Source organism: Periplaneta americana, chromosome 13 (assembly GCF_040183065.1).
Source record: "Periplaneta americana isolate PAMFEO1 chromosome 13, P.americana_PAMFEO1_priV1, whole genome shotgun sequence".
Lineage (NCBI taxonomy): Eukaryota > Metazoa > Arthropoda > Insecta > Blattodea > Blattidae > Periplaneta > Periplaneta americana.
In genome coordinates, this window is record NC_091129.1 from 40,063,864 (window position 1) to 40,088,782 (window position 24,919).

Here is a 24,919-nt window from a genome sequence, read left to right on the forward strand (position 1 = left end):
AGTAGCAAACAATGTAACTGAAGCCGATTGGCGAATCAGAGTGATCATTTAATATTGAAACGCGCCCCGCAAATTCATTGTAGTAAAAAATTTCGCTCTCCTTCCAACATATTCAATTCTGAAGGAACTATTGTACATCCAAGGAGAACATTTAGGCTGGAACTGTTATGGTCTCAGAGAGTACCTGGAGTGTTCCAGACAAGATAGTTGGACGGTACGTTACACAGTACTCCAGTTCCTATGAGTAAGAGTCTGTCATAAACTCCTACTGTTATTTTGGAACAGAGTGTTCCGACCTATAGTTCTTTCTTTGGAACGGTTATTTTCTTGGAACTCTTCCGAAAGTACCGTTATATTATTTTTCCCTCTCTCTATCATAGACTGTGGATGTAGATTGTGCTCCTGCTTAGCTTCAGCTAGAAAGGACAGACTGATAATGTGGTGATATACGTACTGTATAAAAGCAGGAAAAAGTCTGTGTGATTTTTATTCACATTTTCCATTAGTCAGATTTCTCAGGCTTCATCAGCATCTTTCGACAGACTGTGCATGTTCGGATCCACATTCATATACGAACATAGTTTTCTTTAATGAAAATAAGTAAATCCCATCACAGAACTAGCTAATTCATTTGACTACAATCTACAAAATTTTCTCAGTTCATGCACTGGCCAGATCATAGTGTATAATATTGAGCAATCAGTACGCAGCAAAGAGGCTAAAAATGTCGTAAAATTAGCATTACAGAAGATCAGGAAATATTCTTACTAATGGTCATGCATTAAGAAAATGAAAAGAAAAAGTAGAAATTTAAAATGCAGTACAGTATTTAGTTTTATTCAGCTTTCATTTCATCCCTAACTTAACATAAATGTAAATACTAGTATTAGGCATTATTCACATTACTTTAAGTTTAATTTGATCAGTATGAGAAATATTTATTATCACGAAAAAGCAGCCACCATCGCAAGCCCCCGCTGTGCCCGCGGCAGCGAAACACGAGCGCAGCGGGCTTCAGAGCTGGCTGAGATGACGTCACAGGGCATCGAGTTGATGACCACTGTAACAAAGCATGGGAGACATTTTTATTAACTACATAGCTTCTCCAAAAAGTAGACCACTTTTCAATTGAAACTCTCTTTCACAAATCTATGTCTCTTTTAAGGCCTAGTGCTGTTCGGTATGAAAATGTGTTGCTCCATACATTGTTAAGGCAGGCAAAATACTACAAAACTATTATGCTGGGTTAGTTAAAAGTCCCGTACCATCTAAATAACTTTTGAAGCATACGATTCAGTGATATGAAACTTGGTATGTGAGGATAACCATATACTAAGATCTCAATAATGATATTACTGAGTTTTTTCTACTTCCGGTTTAACCGGAAGTACCTCCAACTCCAACTATTATTTTAAATGGAACACCCAATATATTTTGTAATTTTTTAATAGTGCTCATTAAGAGCTTTTCAAAAAGTACCCACACTTGATACTTCTGTACAAATTCAGTGTTTCTAAGTCAAGGAAAACAGAAAAGTGTCTCGAATATTAAAATAATAAAATATTCCTTCCTTAACAAAAACAAAACAAATCTAGCTCACCTTCTAAATTATGTGATCAAATTGGTATCCCTCAGCTGCTTGACAATGTGTCAGTCGATCATAGAAACCATTTAAGGAATGATTTAACCAGTTTTAGGAATATCTTGCACCACTTCCATTATTCGATGCTCCAGATTTCTAAGTTGTTGGGTCCTTCTCGATACCACAATCTAGTATATACAGTCACGAAGCTTGTGTTGTGAGGGCACTAGGAACAATAGACTGTGCCGATACTATTTCGCGATATTAGCGATCCTAGTGGTTAGCAACTATCTATGGATGTATAATTACTACGTAGGCCTATTGAGCTTCGTGACTGTATATACTAGACTGTGATAATACAGTGAAACCTCTCATTTACGAATATCGAAGGGACGTAACAATCTGTCCGCATGTGAGAGGTGCCCTTTATTATGGAGGGAGGCTCATCAATCTAACAGTAAATTTATAATAGGCCTATGCATTATGTATCCTTTCACGCTTTAAATGAAATGCATTACTGTAGTTTAATTTTAAATACAGTATACAATACTTACTTACTTACAAATGGCTTTTAAGGAACCCGAAGGTTCATTGCCGCCCTCACATAAACCCGCCATCGGTCTCTATCCTGTGCAAGATTAATCCAGTCTCTATCATCACACCCCACCTCCCTCAAATCCAGTTTAATATTATCCTCCCATCTACGTCTCGGCCTCCCTAAAGGTCTTTTTCCCTCCGGTCTCCCAACTAACACTCTATATGCATTTCTGGATTCGCCCATACGTGCTACATGCCGTGCCCATCTCAAACGTCTGGATTTTAAGTTCCTAATTATGTTAGGTGAAGAATACAATGCGTGCAGTTCTGTGTTGTGTAACTTTCTCCATTCTCCTGTAACTTCATCCCGCTTAGCCCCAAATATTTTCCTAGGCACCTTATTCTCAAACACCCTTAACCTATGTTCCTCTCTCAGAGTGAGAGTCCAAGTTTCACAACCATACAGAAGAAGCGGTAATATAACTGTTTTATAAATTCTAACTTTAAGATTTTTGGACAGCAGACTGGACGATAAGAGCTTCTCAACCGAATAATAACACGCATTTCCCATATTTATTCTGCGTTTAATTTGCTCCCGAGTGTCATTTATATTTGTTACTGTTGCTCCAAGGTATTTGAAATTTTCCGCCTCTTCGAAGGATAAATCTCCAATTTTTATATCTCCATTTCGTACAATATTCTGGTCACGAGACATAATCATCTTACTTTGTCTTTTCGGGATTTACTTCCAAACCGATCGCTTTACTTGCTTCAAGTAAAATTTCCGTGTTTTCCCTAATCGTTTGTGTATTTTTTCCTAACATATTCACGTCATCTGCATAGACAAGAAGCTGATGTAACCCGTTCAATTCCAAACCCTGCCTGTTATCCTGAACTTTCCTAATGGCATATTCTAGAACGAAGTTAAAAAGTAAAGGTGATAGTGCATCTCCCTGCTTTAGCCCGCAGTGAATTGGAAAAGCATCAGATAGAAACAGCATACAGTACTATAGTAAATTCTTTGGGACTTTGAACTACAGTAGATAATACCGAAAGAGGAAAATACAGTACTGTGCCATGCAATTTTATTCTACGTCTACAGTTATGCAGTACTGTAATTTACAGTTTTCAACTCAACCTGTACGTTAAGGTGCCATATCTCTAGAAACAGAACAACTGATTGAAGTGAAGAGAATAATCCTACTAACCCTCTCATGTGTTGAATACAATTTCACGATCACGGAAACCTTGGACTCATCAGACAGTTTGTTTATCCACCTGCTTCCAGCTAACAAGGGGTAGCCGGCTGGGCTAGTGGTAGCCTACGAGACCCTTATTGTCTTCTTTCATGTTAAGGAATTTCTGTACTAATTTTCCATTTTTGTAACACATTAGATCTTGAAATCCAAGTTCTGTCCGCAGTCAGGAGGTAAAACAAGCTTTAGGACTGTGAAACAGCTGTCCGTGTCCGTGTTTGAGAGTGTGCGTAAACGAGAGTTAAATTTATCATTATTTCTATATTATTTTAGTCGGGACATAAAAATCTGTCCGTATATGAGGAGTGTCCGTATCTTGGGGGTGTCCGTAAGGAGAGGTTTCACTGTACTGTGAATAGTCTATGAAGAAAGCCATGATTCCAGCACATATATTCAAATCTCTCTAGTGTATAGACTCAGGGTTGCCAGATGTCCCGATTTGGCGGGACATGTCCCGATTTTCATGTAAAAGTCCCGAGTCCCGCTTCGATTCTTAATTATGTAGGTTCGCATATTGAAAAAATGAATATTTTGGCAAGTGCAAGGTTTGTAACAACGGATTCAGTGGTAAATATGATATTTTTAAACATTTGAAAAGAGACAATCATCAGAAATGCATGGCACAGAGAATTTAAAAAGTTTGTTGAAAATACTGAAGTCGAGTGATAGATATGTGAGAAGCTCTAAAAATGTATACTTTATGTCAAATTATGGTTTGGAGCAGCAATATGCTAAGACACAAACTAAATATGAATTTAAGTATATCAATAAATTTTATGTCAATGTTATCTATTAATAAATATTGAAATTTAAATATTTTGTCACATGTGAAGCCAGACAGAACTATTATTAAGTCCTCAAGTTAATTTGGCATAACATTATTGCCACAAGCCCTTCAGAAAGACGCCAGACAAACATGATGTAACTTACGGCCAGATGTTTTGTACTTGGAAAACTGTAATTTATCCACAAATGTGTTTTATTTCAATTGCATTTTTGAGATTTATATTACTTTCTTCAGCGGCGGGATAATTTTTTATTTTATTTTGTTTTACTTATATACAAACATGAAAATGTCTATTCTGCCCATAGGGTAAACTAGGGTCTGTTGGACAGTCGGGCATGTTGGACACTCTGTACTTTAACGTGTTACCTCGTCACTTGTGGGCACCACATTCTGCTAATAGTCAATGACGGAAGTAGCCCCACTCGTGGCTACTTCCGTCATTGACTGTTTAAGACAAAACATAAGCCTATATTAATGGCGGGCATTCCTGCGGCATTGCCGCAGTGATGTCAGACCTCAGCGAAGCATCAAACTTACCCCCTACCTTCCCCTTCTCCCAATCCATGAAAATACTGCGCGTGTACGTGGCGGATTATACTGGATTGCTGCATTTTGTTACTGCAGAAAAAGGCAGTTCGTATTTTAAAAATGTCACCACCCAGACTATCATGTAGATCTCTTTTCAAAAATGAAAAGATTATGACAATCTACAATCTATATATTTTTGAACTTTTAATGTACGTAAACAAGAATATTACTAATTATACAAGTATAGCTGATCTGCATCGCTATGAAACCAGAAATAATGATCAATTAAACGTACCACATGTCAGGTTGCAAAAAACACAATCAAGCTATATAATTACTGCATTAAAAGTATATAGTAAGATACCAACAAATATAAAGGCACTTAATGAAACACAATTTAAACTTCAGCTTAAGAGATGGCTACAAAATAATCCCTTTTATAGTATGAATGAATTTTTGGAAAACGATGTAGTATTTTAGCTATAAATTTTATTATTTTTACTCTTTTAATATTTTAAATATTGACATATTGTTTTTCATATTATTAAATTGACGAGGCCTCTTGTATTCTTGTACTTACAGGCAAATAAAGAATATGAATATGAATTCGGAGCTTCATTAGTGATACAATGTCTTTCGCAGAATCATATGAATCGAGAGGATATCACATTTACAAGAAAGGCAGTTCTTTCATTTCTCATGTTTAGGATCAGTTACAAATATTCAGGACGCGAACTTAAATATGTAATTCTTATAATAGATCACCTGTTATGCGAGTTCAATGAACACAGATTCGATGATTTTCAAGGGATGGGGAAAGATTTCAATATTTTTGCCACTCCTTTTCATGTTTAAATTGAAAATCTTATCCCAGAATTGCAGTTAGAGGTACTGATTTTGCAGAATGATAGCCTCTTGAAAGCAGAATATGAAGGTCTGCTGGGGGTTAAAATTTTTTAAAAGATGTCCAGTACTACATATCTACTAGTTAGACAGTTTGCTTCAAAAATAATGAGTACCGTCATTTCCAATAACTATGGTCCTGGAACATAACTATTGTCCACGATGCAACTATTCAAATTTTGTACTCCATAGCGTAGTACCTCGTTTATCTATATTGAATTCAAGTCACTGCAACTATCTACGAACTATATACTGTATGTTACTTCTACAATGATCTTTGAATGGTTGTATCGTGAACCATAGTTGTGTTCCAGGACCATAGTTATGGAAAATGCCGGTATGTATTCATCAACTTACCAGTGCGAATAGCTGTTTTCTAAAATGAAGTTTATGAAGTCCAGCCACACATCCCGCTTAAGCGATGCTCATCTCCTTGCGCAACTGAAAATAGCATACACAGATATAAATCCCAATTTCGAGGAAATTGCTTTGAAAAATGACTAAATATCACGTGAATGAACTCTTCTAATTACATATGGTAGGTAGTGGCGCAACTGTCTGTAAATCCGTCACTGCACTGTAGAGAGCAACCCCTCCCACAGTATGTAGTTGCCATTTAAATCCTGTCTTGTGGGTTGCGTTCATTTTGCCCACCACTGGCCTATATGATGAAAAAGGATGTCCCTCCTTGGTAGATTTAAAATCTGGAAACCCTGTGTATAGTTTACAAGTCAGCTAGTTGCTAGCCACTAACATGTAGTATAGACTTGAGCTTTGAGACACGCCTCAGTAAGCCTACTATGAACTTTTATAAAATCTTTAAAATAATAAAGAAAACAAAATAATCCTTACGATGCAAATGTTAATATATTTTAATAGTATCTAATAGTTAACACGCATAATGATATACAATCTAGTACTTAATTGTTTTGTTCGGTGTGATGAATATGTTCCATTTATACATGGCTACAAAATGTTGTATAATCATTTGGTTTTAGGGCGGAAACCTGTAGCCTCATTTCTGCGTCTGCATATAGCCTATTTCGGTAATTTGTTTTCAGAATAAATACGTATAGAATCCAGATATGAAACTGATAAATATTATATTCATTTTTAAATCTTTAATAATATTAATGATATTAATAATAAATAAATATAGTAATAGTTAATATCTTAGGCCTATTTTATAATAATTACTATTATGTAATAATAATAATTATTATTGGTGATTTTGAGTTCATTTTTTAAAATTCCAATAAGTGCAGTATGAATTCAAAACGAATGGTATTCAATCATAGAACTTATTTTAATGTAAATTATAAAATTAAAGAGTTCACTGCAAGAATGATGGATGTCACTTTCTTGTCGGAAATGAACCAAGACTGTCATTGCATAGCTTAAGACATATAGAATGTACATAGAGAGTTATATGGCATTAACACTGATAGTCGTTGTCCAGTAATGATCGGAAAATCACAGTTAAGCTTTGAGCGCTAAGCATTTCAAACTTTCAATTGCTTCTCCTGAAAAATGTACTCCAAATGACATCCATCATTCTTGCAGTGGACTCTTCAATTATAAATTTACATTATATTTTAAAATTGTTAACGTTTTCGCCATTCAGTATGGCATCTTCAGACACTGATATTTCTTTTGAAAAATACACTGCATTAAAATTGTAGTGAAGATTTTTACATAATATTGAAGTATAGATTGTTGATGTCAATAAAAAAATACATTTAAAAACACTTAAGTGTACCAATTAAAATCAAAATTTCAAAAATGCATATTTAATCGAAATTAAGTTAAGTAACGATATCACATTACGTTAAAATATATATATATATATATATATATATATATATATATATATATATATATATGAACATTGTTAATCAAATGCGTATGTCACTTGTATTACCTTTTAAATTATAATTAGGCCTATTTTATTTACATTAAAATAAGTTGTATGATTGAATATAAATATTTTTGGATTATTGGTGATGTTTAATGTCTTTATTGATTCGTATTTTTGTGGCTTTGCATACATTTTCCACTATTCTCCAAATTTAAAATACTATTTAAATACAATTTACGATTCACAGAATTCCAAACTTTCAGAAACGCTGCATTATACGATTTATTTGGTTTGCATTTATTGATAAGATAGTCATAAAACAATGTACTAATGTATTAAAACCAAAAACCTCATTGTCATCAGTAATTTTTAAATTGCATCGCGCGTGTTCGGTAGTGTTTTTAAATATACCTGTCCAGGCGAGGCTTACTTATCAGCCCTTAATATACACATTTATTCCTAGAATCGCGATTGACACTACAAAACGTAAATGTTTTCATTCCCTACTTATTGTTGCAGTTTTCAATCAGGAATCTTAATATAACTTAGAAAACTTACCTCAGTGGGAAGAGGTCCATCCTGGTTGTCCCATGGGAATCGAACCGAGCTCCTGAACACACATATTCTCCATAAACCGCTATCTTTGCTTGATTTAAACGAAATCATATATCATAATGGCGATCCAATACGTAATTTTCATTGCTGAAGACGGCGTTGTTATCGGTTGCTATGTAGAGCGATGAACGCAATTTCATAGAGATTGAAAAAATGGAACTAGCATCAGTGAGTAGAAGATGTAGGCAGCATAGAGTATATTCGCTGATGTAGGTAAGAAGAAAATTGTAGTACTTGGGTTGAGAGGCTCTGGTTGAGAACTTTCGATGTTATATGTAGTCAACCGGCAGCAAGGGGATTTAAATATTGTCGTTTTTATATTTAAAACGTATTTTTAAAGGTATGCACCAACTTACCGGAATTGATCCGTACGCCGCGTTCGGATTTTTATTCTTTTCATTATTTTAAATGGAGCATCGCTCACTTGACCGTATTGCCTCTGTCCGCATGACTGGATTTCGATCAGAACTACAGTAAAAGAAATTTAAATCTTCCATCCGACACGTCAGACAATATGCTTTACTCGCCTAAGAAATACAAAGGACTTCGTCTTTATAAAGCAAGCTGGGAAGCTTTTCTAGAGTTTATCAACGGTTTCAAATTGCTTGCAAAGACAAACAACATATATGTTTCAAATACACGTGATTTGACCAATGAAATACAAGCAAGTCTGGATAAACTTGGATTGGCAAATATTGACTCCTGTGATCAGATAAACGTACCATCTTTACGAAAACTCCTACGAGACAAATAATTTGATTCCTGGTGCTATTCCTTTTAGAGTGCTTTACTTCTTCTAATCTTCATATACTTTCTTCTGTTTTATCACCTTCCTACCATATGTTTCTTTCTTTGCCAACATTTCAAACTACAAATTCTTTACGGTATTATAAAACATGCTTTGCTTTCGTCATTTGTTTACCGCATAGATAGTGAACTGAAAATGGCGGTTTCGCTCAAACGTTTTGAAGCTAACATTGGTGAAATAGAATTTTAGTAAGTCAATATTTTGTATTGTATTAGAGACCGGAGGGAAAAAGACCTTTAGGGAGGCCGAGACGTAGGTGGGATGATAATATTAAAATGGATTTGAGGGAGGTGGGATATGATGATAGAGAATGAATTAATCTTGCTCAGGATAGGGACCAATGGCGGGCTTATGTGAGGGCGGCAATGAACCTCCGGGTTCTTTAAAAGCCAGTAAGTAAGTAAGTAAGTAGAGTAGTTTATTTCTTCTAATCGTGTAATAGTCAATTAAATCCCACTCGAGTTTTGATTTTTCTCTAGTCAGATAATTGTTGATTTTATTTTAGTTGATTATTTAACGACGCTGTATCAACTACGAGGTTATTTAGCGTCGATAAGATTGGTGATAGCGAGATGAGGCCGAGGATTCGCCATAGTTACCTGGCATTCATCTTACGGTTGGGGAAAACCTCGGAAAAAACCCAACCAGGTAATCAGCCCAAGCGTGGATCGAACCCGCGCCCGAGCGCAACTTCAGACCGGCAGGCAAACGCCTTAACCGACTGAGCCACGCCGGTGGTTTTTACTGTTGATAAAGACTGATACTACATGACTTTTCCTACAATTTAAATTATTTACTAATCTATTCAATTGATTTATTTTTACTGGTAGAGTTAAGGCCATAAGATCTTTTCTTCCAATCAACCAATATAAAAATATATACTTTCTTCTTCTTCTTCTTCTTCTTCTTCTTCCATGGCGTTACATCTCATGGCTGAGACCTCAAGAATCTTGAGGTTTCGTAGCATGGTTCTTTTTACGACGAGGGGTCGCTAGCCCCTCGGTCACCCCCATCCTGGAGGGCCAGGGAACCTTCTGTTAGGGTTACCTTTCCTTAGCCGAGTAAGTCTCTTTTTAAAGCGCCAGATACTCGCTCTCACCCTTCCCCTTATGGGGCTAGGATTTGCTAGTCGTGTAGGCAGGTGAAACCTGCCAACTTGAACATTTCTCGATATTTAGTAGAGGCCCTTGCTCGGCATAGGGACCTCCATCGAGACTCAATGACCAGCCATTCACCCTCCCCATTTTCTGCCTTGGGACCGGCATAGAGTGGGACTAAAATGGCCCACTCCATGGTTGGGTTTACTTACTTATTTACAAATGGCTTTTAAGGAACCCGCAGGTTTATTGCCGCCCTCACATAAGCCCGCTATCAGCCCCTATCCTGTGCAAGATTAATCCAGTCTCTATCATCATATCCCACCTCCCTCAAATCCATTTTAATATTATCCTCCCATCCACGTCTCGGTCTCCCCAAAGGTCTTTTTCCCTCCTGCCTCCTAACTAACACTCTATATGCATTTCTCGATTCGCCCATACGAGCTACATGCCCTGCCCACCTCAAAGTCTGGATTTAATATAAAAATAGGTACATAGCAAATATGAATAACAACAATATGGAAAACAATGAAATAATAATAATAATAATAATAATAATAATAATAATAATAATAATAATGACAATAAGAACAAAATGTAGATGTGTTTTGTTACAAGTAATTCTAAGAGTTAAACAGTTACAATTTAGAGTTAAATAAGACAATTTGGACCAAAGGAATGATTAGCATAATGAAGAAAAATTGTTAGGCTATATTAAAAATAAAAATCATATTCTATAAAAGTAATATTTGAAGACAGATCATATTCTAGAAACGAAAGCACTCTTTTTGACAATCAGCTTTTAATGTAGTCATGTCTGACGGCTTCTTTACACTTTGTAAACTAGAATAAGCTATTTTTATATTTACATTATCATAAAGAATGTAGGCTTACATCAATTGAATATATTTACATTATTATATACTATTTACAAAATAAGTAGGCTATAGTATTATGAAATAAAATACCTTTCATTAAAATACGCAACACTGCACATGAGCTTAATACTGTAAATCATGTTGATCAATGTCGATCTACAATCTTCATTACAGTATAAATAGTAAAAATAGCGTATTTTAGTGTACATAGTGTAAATATTAGTGTAACTATTAAAATGGTCCACGTTTTGTTCTGCCCAACTTCACCAAACAGAAATGCGATAAGCAATCAGTCAAACACTTCGCTTGCGAGATTCACTCTCGTCGTCGACTTAAGGTATCTGCACACCTTCACATACAAACAATTTTGTTTTGCATAATTTTGCTCTGTAAAATTTTTATGCAATTGAGAATGGTACCAGAAAGAGAATGAAGTGAACAGATCCCTTGAAATTGTATCTAAATTGTTTATAAAATTATTTTGTTAATAATTTTTACATGCAACTTGAAACATGATAGCTCATGCAGTTTTTAAGATAGAGACATTTTTTCACTGTTTTATAGCTAAAACTATTCTTTAGTGCCTGACATAGAGCTATTTTTTATTTTCATTTACATTAATTAAATATTACCATATATGTAACTTATACTAATATATTATTTTATGTTGCATAAATCATGTAAAAAATTCATAGATAATTATTAACTAATATTAACGTTATTTTACTCATTGTCAGGCACTAGGAGACAGTTCAAGCTTCAAAATGACACCAATATCTTCTTGGTATCAGCATATTTGGCTGAGATATCATGTTTAAAAGAATTAAATATTCTAAAATTACTATTTACAGGAAATGAGCCACAAACTTTCAGAGCCTAGAAGACTCCATTATCATATGTCACCCCTTAAGCAGCTTCATGTCGGTCCAGTTTCAGCTTCTTTCTGCCTCTCAAATACTTCTTCCTTGTTTTACCTTCAGGTGATAAATGTTTTTTTTTTGGCATTTTTGTCCTTATTTTTCATTGATACAACAAATCCTGCGATGGTGCTTGTCCCAGGGTTTATGTCCATCCTCCTCAGAATTTTAATTTCTACTTTTGGACTCTTATTAAAATGGCGTACAACATCACTGACACACACATTTACAGTTTTGTGACTAACAGTGAAAGATTATAAATTACTTCATTATGTAAAAACGTGTTTTCAATCTAATGATCATGCCCTGATATCTATGCATCTATTTTGGGACTAGAAAGAAGTTTATTTTACAAGCAATGCTGGACGAGGGGATTGACAGCTACGAGGATCACTCCAAAAGTAATCCACAATATTTATTTAAAAATTACATTTTTATCCTATAGATTTGCTATTTTCATATAATGTAGATACATCCTTCAGGAAGAATACGTCACTTTTCCACATAATCCCGGCACCACTCATCTGCCTTACGCCACCTTGGAATGAGGTCCTGTATACCTGCACGATAAAAGTCTGGACCAACACATCTGAGCCACTCTTTAGTAGCGTGCACGAGGGAACGACTTAAATTTGAATACAAGGGGGAAGGATGTATCTATGACCTCCATAAATTGCAAAGGTTTAGAATAAAAAATAAATTTAAAAAAATGTTGTACATTACTTTTGGAGTGATCTTCGTGTAAGTGACCGTGGCTGATGACGCAGAATTTTTGAAAATGGGACTTATATGAAAAACCATAAGGCATAAATCGAAAATTCTTATATCAAATTAAAGAGGAGAAAATTCTCTATCAAAATAGTTATATTTTGAAAATTCTAATTTTTCACCATTTTTTGCGTTTTGTGGGTGTATTTCAGTAATACTTAATCTTGTAGCTCTGTGGAAAAAAGTACAGTCCCTAGTAATAACTATGAATTAGCTTATTTTATCGTCCTATTGTGCCCCCTCCAAGGAAATCGTTCCATCTCCGCCTATGGCAGCGGTGACCAAAACTCGAGCTGCAGTGATTACATGCGACAGACAACCTATTAAGTAAGGAGACGAAGCTAAGGTACTTGGCATGAAAACTACAATCAGTGGTGGTTCCTTTACTAACATCTTGATCAATCCCGCGGATAAAAATCTCAAGCTTTGCTGTATCAGTAATGTCACTGCTGCCATCAAGAGCCAGTGAATAATATACGATTTTTCTTGCTCCTTTTTTTAATCTTCCTCTTGAATATAATCAGGAATTTTCTAAATTCTTCTCTCGATACTTGGTCGAGAAATTCGTAGTTTTTCAAAATTAAAAGCTTCCTATGGTCAGGTCATTTAAGCTATTGCAATCATTACTCTTTTGAGAAATTCTGCTCTATTAAAAGCCTTTAGTGCACGAGATATTTCAAACCCCGTTAGGTAGCTGATTTCCTCACATTTATTTATATCATCTTTCTCTTCCTGGCTATGATTTAAGACATGTCAATTCCTGGCGTTTAACAGTTCGTTGGCACATAATATTGAATCAGTTTTTCTACAATATTATTATTAAATGAACAACTAATAAATAGTTACCCTCATCTAAACATTAAGAAGATTAAAATTGATATAAAACTTAATAATTTTATCCTTCTAGGGAAAAGATCTAAAGTACACCCGCTTTGGTCACCGCTAGCCTACGGCGAGTGATTTCTACAGCTGCGACGTACACTCTCTGTGTAACCTACCAGAGACCTTGCAGCGTCGCCTCGGACCGATTCGTCCTGACAGATTTGTGCGAGGCTTCTTTAAATAGTTTTTTATTTAAAAGATAAAGAAACAATGATGCATTGTAAAGAAGAGGTGTAGATTAGACTTTTTTTCCATTGTTCCATTTTAAATGAATTCACAACGTTTCGAAGATTTGGTTCTATCTACGTCTTCAGGTGAGAAAAAGACGGGGTGAGAAGTACAGCCTACTCGTTGGGGTCGTTACAAACAGCTATTCTACTTGACTGTTCAACGATAGATTGCGGAGAACGGAATATAATATACGCAAAGTATTGGAGGTCAATATAAGGGTTCACAAGAACAGATTATGAAGAAAATAATAAAGTATTCAGGATAATAAAAAAAAAAACAGAATTTAAATACGTGGAGTAGCAAAGACGGTCTTCTGGTCGTAAATAACCTTGCATCTAGCAGTAAAACAGTAACCATACATTCATTATTTTCTGCCCAAGAGCAGGCCTTTCACTGCAAACATAGCATTCTCCAATTTTGTCTAATTTCTTCTTCATCATTAGCTTCCTCTTCCAAAAGTAGCAAACAGACGGCGAGATCCATTGGTCACAACATGCGTTCAGCTACTGATGCACACGAATTCGCAGCGTGAGAACCCATAAGCCTCTTCTCCCACTGCGGTGGATGAGTAGTCAGATCTTCAGCCTGTTACGCAGGCGGTCCGGGTTCGAGTCCCCGTCAGATCTGGAATGACCTGCTCGAAACTTGGATACGCAGCGAACCTTAGTGTAGTCAACCGGTGTGGGTTTGAGAATGCACCAAAGCGTGAGGGTTAGCACAATAGATCGTGAAAGGTAGCAGTGCTGGATCATAGTGCCCCCCTCTCGAAAATTTCATTCCATATCATAAGCCTCGCTACGTCATTGCGAAGCTGGTACGCAGCCTAGGCCGGTTTACATTATGATAGTAAGTGGTAGATTACACTAGCCTACTTTTTCTCCAGACAACTCTACTCTACCACTTTTGTTAGTGGTTTGGGAGGGAGATTAACAATGAACGTTGCACGCTGTCGAACAGTCCAAGCAGCTAGCCGGGCAAAATCATATTTCACAATCCTGTCTTTAATGCTCAGTTCTTGGATAGGCGTGTTTATAACACTCTACAAAATATAATATCGAAGTGGTAAATTACTTTTTCGGAGAAATGCAACCTTCGTTCTCTTGTGAGGGTCCTATATCAAATGTAAACATATGTCTACACTTGTACAGGGACATCATTTTATTTTTACTAACATTTCTAATATTAACCTGGCTATACCTTTGGATCAACGATTAAGAACCGGAAACACCGTTTGCTACCCCCTTCCACGACTGGAGTTCGATGATACTGGCGTAATATACAAACAAAGTAGTTCATCCATTTACGTAAACTAGGAAATATCGCGATTTTGAGTTTGATAATTTTTATTAGGTTTTGTTTAATCAAAATACAGTGCAGTATTAACAATGTGTTTTTACTCACGAACTGAGCTGTCCATGTGGACGTATTCATTATGCAGTGTATATTATACTGTCTACATCACATTAGCGTACACTATAGAGAATGAAGTTAAATTGAAAAATAATCATAATATGGATATTTAAACACAATTTTGAAAATGGTGGCCCTTCATTTCGATACAGACTTTAGTTCTAATGTGCATATTATCGCGCTATAGACTATTGTACGTAATTCCAATTACCAGGTTCGTACTTCGTATCAGTAACTCATGTTGAAATAATTCTGTACCTACTCTATAAAAGAGTACCTTACGTACTGTAAATTCAATCTTCACTTCTGCTCGATCCGAAAAGATAAAATTACTCAGACATGCTATCTACTGTCCGTCCAAGTGGTTACGTCGCAGCATCGTAGAAAGGGAGGAAGTCACGTGACAGTTAATTACTTAACGAGGCCCTTTTATGTAAGTTATTTTAAACAATTGTATGGATATAATATTACGTAGACGTCCAATTCCTAACAGAAATTAATGTTCTCAGTAAAGAGCTAAGACAGCCCAGCCACTCGCATTTACAGAGAGGCGAATAGAAGCAGGTGGGGGAAACCGGGATGCGACGTAGGCAAATGGAGAGTGATGCAATATTGAAAGCTCTTTCGTCACAGGAAAACACGAATATATTTTTGGAACGTACTGTTTACTATGACCGTAAGGCTACTATGACTGTTTATGCGGTCTTGGATCTGTGTGGAGGACGGTTAAACTTCTTTAGTAGAAGGGGTGGGAGTGAAGTACAGGGACATCATTTTATTTTTACTTGCATTTTTATTGTACCTGCATTTCTGAATGTACTTCACTCTCACCCCTTCACTAATGTCCTTGCTCCCGTCAGACACACAAACTTACGGCCGCTGTTGCAGTCGAAGTCTTCAAGCAGTGGAGTAAACACTGCAGTGTATAGTGTGTTTCATAAATATGGTTGCGTTTTCTATAGAAGAAAGAACCTATATTAATAATATCGTACTAAAAAATTATATTCAAGAAACGATAAATTAAATTTCAGAGAATATGCTTCAAAATGTTTTTAATAATATGCGTACTGAATTGAAGCCTGCATTGTAATGAACGGCAACCATTTTCAGCAACTTGTTTAAAAATTCAGATTAGCCTTTTTTGAATTGAGGTGGCTAGAAGCAAAGGAATGCTAGTGACATTTGTAATAACATGAGTTAAGTGCATCCAGTGTAAGCAAAAGTATCTAAAATTTTATTGGCAAAGGGATATTTTAATCGCATCACACATTAAAATTTAAATAAAAAATTTCACCGATTATACGAAAGCTTAAATATTTAAACCCCATTTTCTCAAAAGTAACTTAAGTGCACTTACAGCCCTTTACTTATGACCCCCTCAATTTAAATGCACTCTCTATATTGTATGATAACATCAATAATTAATATTCTAAATAAAGTAGACATTACATAACGAACATAGCCGCCTGAAAAGTTGAGTTTTTGAAAAAAAATGTTACTACTCTACTGTATTTTGATAAATTCCGTAAAAGTGATGATCAAACTGAAAATCGTAATATCGTATTTCCCTACAACATAAATGGATACACTACTTTTCTCTCCTCCTATAGCTAGTAAAATGATTTGTGTACATATTGTACTAGTAACATCAAACTCCTGTAATGGAAGGGGGTAACAGTGTTTCCGAGTATAGCCAGGTTAATGTTAAAAATGTTGGTAAACATAAAGTGATGTCCCTGTACATTAAAAAACTCAAGTACAATAAAAATTGAAGTAAAAATAAAATGATGTCCCTGTACAAATGCTATCATATTCATGCAACCCTTCACAAACTCTTGCCTTATGGAGAGAAGATCATAGGACACACTATTATACCTATTGGTCAACTACATATTATCTGAGGAAGCCCAGAAGACGAGAAAGAATAATAATACACGTTTCAGAGAAGTCTTCACGAGAAAACATCAAGAAAGACACAAATACCGATATTTTCCATAGGCTACTTATTTCTTCGGACCCTTATATCACACTTATGGAAATTAAGGGGAGAAAATCGCGGTCGATTTCAAGAGGAGCAACACTCTCCGAGCCTACATTACCCGGTGTTATCGAACGAGAAACTGACAGCGAGGATTCAGATTGTGATGGCGACGCATGTTACTTCTGAACGAGTATGGTAGCCTACATAGGAAGATTCCTTCCTCTTACTCTTTCAATTTTAGGTGCATATCACATTATGAATATTAATTTACTTTTTCATTCAAATCGAAAAAAAAAATATTCTTTTACAATAATTGCTATTTTTTATAGAATTGTTATTTTGTTTAAAAACTTTACTCACTGTCATTAATTGAAGCTGCATACCAAATTTTATGAAAATTGAGCAATTAGTTTTCGAGAAATGACTTTTGGCCAACTAGACTATCTAAATACACTGTACGTCGTCGTATTGCTGTATTGTCCTGACTATTAACCGGCGATTATACTTTTTTTCCCCATAAAACGAGTCCCTCGGTGCAAACCACTATATGCTGGGAGCGTACACAATAGCCGAGTCACTCCCAGACTTATTGGATGTCCCACCCCCCATTTTTAAAATCTCTTGGTTATAAGTGCACCTCATTTTTTTTTTATTTATATTTCAGTTCAACAACACTAAAGTCTTTTTTGTCATCTTTTAACGTGAAACGTTTTATGTACTTGACATTCGAGAAATCTGGTCACACCACAGTATAATTTATTTCTTTGAAGTTATTTAAAGTCCAGAGTGTATCAGGATAAACCATAGGCGGAGTTATGGGGGGCATAGGGGGGCACTGCCGCCCAAAACTTGTCTGAACTCTCTTGTTTTCTATAAAATATTGAATGCAAAAGATTTTTCTTGCTTTTCTTTATAATTATGTTTCTGTTGTTTTCAGATCATGTGTCTGGACTGTAATAGGCCTACTGTATTTAGTTTAAATTTCTGAATGTGTAAGAATTTCTATACTCATTTGAGAAATGGAAGCATTGCAATTTTTTTTTGTAACAGCTTATAATCAAATGTTAGAAGTCTGCAGATGTTCAGGCCGCCACTTGGAGAAATATGAATGACATACTGCAGAACAATGCAGAAAAAAGAAAAGTAATCCTGGTATAATGTGTAAACTTAAAAACGAGAGATTAAGTAAAATAATTAGAGATTACAATAAGCTTCAGATAAAAAAGTTTCTGTTAGCACCGTTACGTAGTGTTATTGATGTAGCTATACATGTGTTTGGGTATGAGAGAGAAAAATAGGGAGATTGTTTTAAATGACACTCTATTAAAATTTGTAGTAGATCTACAGTTCAAGCCCTATACAACTCGGTCCAAAACATCGCGGATATGGATGTAACACTGTAAGAGATATGCCCCTCGAAATAGTACATTATGCAACGAGGCTATAATGGTAGTAATTAAGACGCGAGTATGTTTGTTTATGAAACGAGCGCAAGCGAGTTTCATAATTTTTATACGAGCGTCTTAATTATCATTATAGGCAAGTTTCATACGACATTTTATGCACGACCATATTTCTAACTTGAAATTATTCATAAGTATTCATGTTATGGTTATCGAAGTGAGGAGCGTAACTGACCTTCTAAATTGTGAGATGTTCGCAGACGCGAAAGTATTGATTTTTTTCCGAGGAACGAATGTCATTGACCTTGATATAAACTAGAGAATAACATGAACATTAATCTTGATATAACCTGGAAATTGATTTAGAATTGAAAAACGAGATGACAAATTAAATTTATTTGAATATTATTTACAATTAACGCTAATTATTATAGTAACAGAACATAACCTTCTGCGACAGTATTGGATTTCCAGCCTCCGTGACGTTTCGCTAGTTGTCTTTCGATTGCATATCTGAGAATAATCGATACTTGCGGTTTTATAATGCCACAATGATGATTTCTCATTGGCTGAACAACTGAACTATAATGAATAGGTGTACTTTAATAAGGTGCATTAAAGGGCTACTTCCAGGTGTATAATTACTACATTTCGGCATGATCGAGCATAAATACCTTTATTAAATGATTATATTCCGATATATTCTACCACGGCCAAGCTATAACGGGGGGAGAAGGTAAATAATGTCCCCCATAACCTTGTTATATCGGGATTCTATGGTTTTGGTTCTCCCCCCCCCCCCAAGGAAACTATTCTCTCTTCGCCTATGGCAGGGGTCGTCAGCACAGAGCACGCTGGGGCTAGCTCTCTTACCCGCGGAAAACGCAGTGCACTATAGTGCTCTCGTAGCTGCTAGCGGGTATGCTCTCTATCTCTCCCGTTGCACACAGGACGGCACCGCGTACCCATTGCACATTCCAGCGAATGCTGACGACCACTGGCCTATGGGATAAACCGAAAAATACTGAAGACCTAATGGAATAATTATAATATGAGATGGAACAGGTCAGTCATGTAACTGTGAGGAAGACAACGGACTGTTTTCGTGATAGACATTGTTTGGCTGTGAATGATTCTCATTTTCAGTATCTCTTGCAAAGTTTGGTTAATGATAGTGTTTTGTTTTTATGGTCTACTCAACATGATTTTGCATACTTAAATTTGTCTCAAGTTTGATGACCATGAAACAAGTAAATGAGTAAAATTTATACATATTCATACATAAAATTTAATGGAGATTCGTAATATGTAAATCTTAAAATAGAATACCATTTAAAAAAATAAAGTTTACTGTCACATTCTATATGCCTGAATAACTTTTCTCGAACACTAGTATCATATTGTATGGTTTATCTTCAACAGCTTTTGTATAACACAAATAAAATTTAAGAAGTTATGAGTGATATTCCATACTTAATGAACACGCTGTATAAAAATGATATTCTTTATGAAATTCATTAATACGAGTAGCCATTCTCCTCTTTGTATAGCGAAAAAAATATAAACTATTCTTTCTTTTTGCAAACATAATATCTATGTCAGGTTCTAAATATTAAAGTCAGTATAAATTTTGTTCTTGACCGGCGCGACGGCAGATATTTCATATCAATAAATGCAACAAGCGATAATTATATCAAATTAATCCTCATGCAGTCGACTCAAACTCGACACCGCTATAATGTCGGCGCGTTATAAAAGACCTCCACTGTTGAACATACTTTGATATAACCGCGGCTTACATAAAACCTATAGCTCAAGATGATAAATTATGACTTACATGGTAAGTGTACTCACGATATAGATTTTCAAAGCATCTTTTTCCCCTTTAAAAATATGTTTCTTTCATATTGTAAGCCAACGACATGCTGAACGAAAAATAAACCTAGCCTAAATGGAACGAATTAACCGTTAATTTTATTTTAATTGTAGACCAACATTATTCTTTCTTTCTTTCCCTTAGTTTAACCTCTCCCTTTTATAGTCGCGACGCTGTTATTCCCGGCGTGACTCCTCCTCTTTGCTTACGTCTTAGGAAGTGAAGGCTCTATAAAGTCTAGGTAGGTAGTATCGTTCGCCATTTTTGTTCTTTCGTTGCTGAGCTACCATACGACGAATCTATTTGCCACACCGTTAAACGTTATCATGTCGTAGCTCCTATGATAATAAATCAAATGCACTGTAATTGAGCAAATAAATTGAGCGGCAAATAACGTCTTCGTGTGCTTTCTGCGAACGCCAACGAAAGAGCCAAAATGTCGGGCGATTATATTAAGTATTTATCGAGTCTTAACCCATTTGATCCCAAGACACTTTCAATGATTGGAATATAAATATTTCAGAATTGCCCAAATTATTTTTTATTAAAAATGTTGGTGTTTCTTATATATTCCTACTTATTGACACATAAGAAACAAAATAAGATGATTATTGGTCCTCTCATATCATTTACGCCGTAAATAATGCATGTTCCCATTTGGGAACAGTGGGAGTAAAGGGGTTAAGAAATGAATAACGTCTTCATAAGCGAATCACAAGACGCACACGTTTAAATGTAGCCGACCTGCAACGCGATTGGCTGCCGGAAATTAGAGCGACGGGACTATAGGTTCATTTACACGACGCACGCCACACGGGCCTTACAGGGCCGCGACCTACCGGGAGAGGAATTAATCTATTGGATCACATACATACTTTTTTGACCACACAAGGACATGGAGGGCCTCCCTGGATGAGGGATCAGTTCAATGCCAGGGCCACCTCCGATACAACACAAACATTTAAGACATAACACATCATTCACTCATACATATGAAAGGATTAAGGGAAGGATCGGCGTCCATGGCCGGACTTTCAAGAGGTACAATCCCGGCATTTGTCTGGAAATAACTGAGGAAACCATGAAAAACCTCAGGATTATCGGCCACTAGGATCGAACTCCGGACCTCCCGAATGCAAGGCCAGCCCTCTACCACACCGCTAGCCCGCTCGGTGACCAACATTATAAGTTCCAAAATAATATCTTCCATAGGCGCTGATTTGAGAGGACAAGGCACTTTCTGTCCCCTCAACTTTCATAAAACCAGGGGCGTTGCCCCCATTGACATTAATAGTGGGGTCTCGCCCCTCAAAATAATAATTGGAAGAGACAGATTCTTCATTTAAAAAATAATTAAATTGTTTGAAAGATAAACTAATACATAAGCCAAAAATGGTTATTTAAAATCCATAGAGAGGGCCAGCCATCGCTGTGAACATGTTAGTGACGAAACTCACATTGCTCCTTCCTTTCTTTCTTGCATTTGGATAAGCTAAATGCTAAATGCTATGTTTTATTTAACGACGCTCGCAACTGCAGAGGTTATATCAGCGTCGCAGGATGTATCGGAATTTTGTCCCTCAGGAGTTATTTTATATGCCAGTAAATCTACTGACATGAGCCTGTCGCATTTAAGCACATTTAAATACCGTCGACCTAGCCCGGGATCGAACCCGCAACCTTGGGCATAGAAGGCCAGCGCTATACCAACTCGCCAACCAGATCGATTGCATTTGGATAAGCGAATCCCCACACGATGCAATGGTGCCCTCGTTTCTTTTTCTATGATTATCATTTTTTCAGTTCAATTAAAGTTTATCAACTATTGCGTACCTCTGATTGAGGTTCTGGCTGATATGTAGGCCTACCTACTATCAGGCAATACATCTCACTTGACGATAGGCTATGTGTTAGATGAAGAACAATAATTGTTTGTACACATCTGAAGTCTGATTACTGGAATAATATTACTAATCAGCGATGTATGCAATGGAAAGGAAAGGAACTGGCCACCATACTTCATTATCTCCTGGTTTAGTTGCCTCATTAGTAAAGCCCAATATTTGGTCACATTAAACAAAACTTAGGTATGCAGTGACTATACCTACGGAAAGAAGTGCTAGGTACTTCCGTTTCTCTGGTGTATCTTATATGGAGGTACAATAAATAAAATTGTGTACAACTGCAAACAATTCTTTCAGTAAATGTTTGACATACGAAATAATTCTACATAATATAGTCTAGGCCTATACAACAGAGTATTATTGTAACAAAAGAGCTCCAAAAATTATATGACAACAAAAACTTAAAAACAGAATTTAAAACAAACACAAAATTCTATGGAATTACAGTGGACCTTTATATTTTGGTTTTTATGCAATATACATTTGATGATCACGTTGTAGTGTTTCCAATTAAACATTTCTCCCCTTCATTAGAAAATGGTTGTATATAGAAAAACTCCTATCGACCTCAAAAATTAGCTAGTACAAACTGAAAATGTGAAATATCAGGTATGTCTACATCCTTATACTATTATATGGCAATGTTCCGCGGTAACATGACCTACGAATCTCCCAGTTACATCTGTTGTTTCGTATGGCGAAACGAACCTTAGTCATCACTTGACGATATGTGTCAGAGGAAGAACATTAGTTGTTTGTATACATCTGAAGTCCGATTAGTGTAATATGTAGCTAGACGGCGATGTATGCAATGAAGGGGAACGAAACTGACCACCCTACCCCATTATCTCCTGGCCTAGTTGCCTCATAAGTGGTCTCTTCTTGGTATCACTTGTGAGATTCAGACCTGTCTTCGGACAGTTCACTAAACAACTATAGTTCAATAATATTAACAAATTATTTGACTGTAATAACAAATTATTATTGTTGTTTAGTCAACTGTCTGAAGACAGGTTTGAACCTCATAAGTGACACCAAAAGGTCTGCACACACACACACACACACACACACACACACGCACGCACGCACGCACACACAGTATGATCAGTAGGGCTATGAAAAGGGAGCAGTTAAAGCTAGTGATGGTACCGAGTATAGTTGCGGCTGGTGGAATGTGGTCACCCTCCGCAGCTATACTCGGTATCATCATTAGCTTTAACTTTAACCTTTTCATAGCCCTAATGATCAGGCAGCTCATGTTCATCATCGCTGCAAGGATCAACGAAGGATAAAAGTGAAAGGGAAAAAGTGTCGTAGTTTTCAACTAGTTATATTGGGTTAAGCAATTTCCATGGATATTACATGAAAAATCATACGATGTTATTTTCTGTAAAATATATAAGGACATTTTTTTTTGTGGCGCGTCCGTTCGGCTACCCAATAATTCACAGAATAGGAGTGGTAAACACAATAAGCCTCAGGCTACAGTGTAAGCCTTCGGGCCCCTTCGGACCACTGTTGATCTGATCCGATCTCAAATCAGATGTCGAGGAGTCTCTTCAATGGTCTTCCTTGGTATCTTTGTGCCTGATGGGGTGTGGTGTTTAAGTAATCTAGGCAATCTATTGCGTGGCATGTCAATAATAATTGAATGTGATTGCATTCAATTATTATTGAAGAACTCTTGTTATATTTTTTTCTACTGGTTCAACTATTTGTTATTCATTTCGTTTATTTTATTATACTTTATGTGGCGAGTTTATTGCTTTTTTATAATTTTAATTACTTTTTCTGTATTTAATTATAAATGGTTTTCTTTCAGTAAATAGTTGTATAAAATTGCGTGGAGTTCGGTCGAACCTCATACGATCATGTACAGTTTCCCTGAAAAAGGATGAGACGATTGAATATTCCTAAGTCTCAGATGTGAGACACTGCGCATGATCGGAGACCAGAGCACCGATACACAAGATAACGAATAATGAGTTACTTAAATTCAGACTATTTGGTTTGTTACTAGCATCGTTCCGAAATTCACTTCAAAAACTGCAAAAAATATGATAATATTACGTAAATGAAAGATAAATATATACATAAATCGTGTAGTTAAATCGACAATGGACCTTCATGACTAGATCGACACTCCGCACAGAAAGGAAAGCTTTCATGTCGTTTCAATAGCTCAGACGGTAAGACTTCTGCGTGTTGTGTAGAAGAGTGCGAGTTCGATTCTTAGTCTATACAACGATTTTTTTGTGTAAATAACGTTGAAATAGCTAAGTAACGTTGAAATAGAGTTTTACAAAGTCCTGAGATTAAGTGTTAATGATCGCAAACAATACAAAATTACAAGTTATATTATTATAAACGTTAATCTAATGAATGCATTTATACACACACATATACAATGTAAATGCATATATATTAAAAACTAACATTTAAAATGAAATTATAAAAATATATATAATAATAGACAAACTTTTACAAAGGTTTAGAGTCCTTAGGCTATGTAATTTGTTGAGTAATTATTACAATATTTTATTAATAGCTTTCCCATATGTGTAAGAAATGCACTCGCACAAAACAATTTTTGTTAAAAGTATGGCTTTAGATTATTTCATTCTCACACCTTCAGTTAATTTTAACTATTTTTTCTACGTGTTTGCAATAGTGTTTAATTTAGTATGCATTCAATTTT

The 24,919-nt window shown here is 35.9% G+C and overlaps 1 long non-coding RNA gene across 1 annotated transcript in view; it reads right to left on the reverse strand.

Moving 5' to 3' along the window:
• Positions 1–850: 850 nt before the first annotated feature.
• The window catches only part of LOC138711553 (uncharacterized), a 138,678-nt gene continuing 114,609 nt past the window's right edge, over positions 851–24,919 (reverse strand). The window contains exons 4-5 of the long non-coding RNA XR_011335377.1: positions 5,951–6,034; positions 851–1,060 (exon numbers count right to left, since the gene is read on the reverse strand). This is a non-coding gene — a long non-coding RNA (uncharacterized lncRNA). The remainder of the gene's footprint in view (positions 1,061–5,950; positions 6,035–24,919) is intronic.